The sequence below is a fragment of the Oncorhynchus mykiss genome, chromosome 19 (assembly GCF_057628025.1).
Source record: "Oncorhynchus mykiss isolate SJ-2025 chromosome 19, ASM5762802v1, whole genome shotgun sequence".
NCBI classification, from domain to species: Eukaryota; Metazoa; Chordata; class Actinopteri; order Salmoniformes; family Salmonidae; genus Oncorhynchus; species Oncorhynchus mykiss.
Window position 1 is genome coordinate 7,724,019 of NC_143040.1, and position 1,949 is coordinate 7,725,967.

Consider the following 1,949-nt stretch of genomic DNA (forward strand, 5'->3'; position numbering starts at 1 on the left):
TAAGAATTTGTTCTTAACTGACTTGCCTGGTTAAATAAAGGTAAAAAAAAAAAAAAAATCTCAGTTAATTCATACTGTATGTTGTAGTCTGTCCAAGAGGGGAATCACACAAGACTGATCTCAGTTAATTCATACTGTATGTTGTAGTCTGTCTAATAATTAAATCACACAAGACTGACAGCCTGTAATTTTATTAAAAGCATTCAGTTGATTACATGGCAGTTTAGAGAGCAACATCAAAACAATAATCTACTTCGTAATCAATAATCAATATCATAACATTTATAATCAATAACATCATTATCTCTATACTACTAACAACATAACACTAATCTACATCATAATCAATATCATAACATTTATAATCAATAACATCATGAGAGGTAAACAACAACAACAAACCCCTTTATTAAAAAATGTTTAAAAATACAAAGAATGAACAGATGATTATAATAATACCTGGACTAATAATGGAAACACTTCAAGATAAAGAATCTAAGAGACACTAAATAAGATAAAGAATCTAAGAGACACTAAATAAGATAAAGAATCTAAGAGACACTAAATAAGATAAAGAATCTAAGAGACACTAAATAAGATAAAGAATCTAAGACACTAAATAAGATAAAGAATCTAAGACACACTAAATAAGATAAAGAATCTAAGAGACACTAAATAAGATAAAGAATCTAAGAGACACTAAATAAGATAAAGAATCTAAGAGACACTAAATAAGATAAAGAATCTAAGAGACACTAAATAAGATAAAGAATCTAAGAGACACTAAATAAGATAAAGAATCTAAGAGACACTAAATAAGATAAAGAATCTAAGAGACACTAAGACAAAAAAATAAAGATAATACTGGAACATGTAACAGACGTAATTGAGCTACTCTCTTAAAATAATTAAAAACCGATTGTTACCAAAATCCCATGTTACCGAATTCCCATGTTAAGAAAACAATATGTTCCCCCAAACCCCATGTTACCCAAAACCCCATGTTCCCCAAAACCCCATGTTCCCCCAAACCCTGTTACCCAAAACCCCATGTTCCCCCAAACCCTGTTACCCAAAACCCCATGTTCCCCCAAACCCCATGTTACCCCAAACCACATGTTACCCCAAACCCCATGTTACCCAAAACCACATGTTACCCAAAACCCCATGTTACCCCAAACTCCATGTTACCCAAACCCCATGTTACCCAAAAACCCAATGTTACCCAAACCCCATGTTACCAAAACCCCATGTTACCCAAAACCCCATGTGACCCAAAACCCCATGTTACCCAAAACCCCATGTTACCAAACCCCATGTTACCCAAAACCCCATGTTACCCCAAACCCCATGTTACCCCAAACCCCATGTTACCCCAAACCCCATGTTACCCAAAACCCCATGTTACCCCAAACCCCATGTTACCCCAAACCCCATGTTACCCCAAAACCCCATGTTACCCAAAACCCCATGTTACCCCAAACCCCATGTTACCCAAAACCCCATGTTACCCAGAACCCCATGTTACCCAGAACCCCATGTTACCCCAAACCCCATGTTACCCAAAACCCCATGTTACCCAGAACCCCATGTTACCCAAACCCCATGTTACCCAAAACCCCATGTTACCAAACCCCATGTTACCCAAAACCCCATGTTACCGTAACCCCATGTTACCCAAAACCCCATGTTACCAAAACCCCATGTTACCCAGAACCCCATGTTTCTCTGGTGGTAAAAACCAAACTAAATGAATAATGGTGGTTGCAGTCACTCCTTTTAGATTTCTTCCAAGGTTCTAGAAAGAGAAACTAATTCTGAACTTGTTATTAAAATTAGAACAACTTCAGGTTTGTCACCACATTTTAAACATCAGTCCACTGTTGACCATCGATTTAAAACACAAAACTGACCTAAGATCAGCATGTAGGGTCAGCTTCATTCTACTC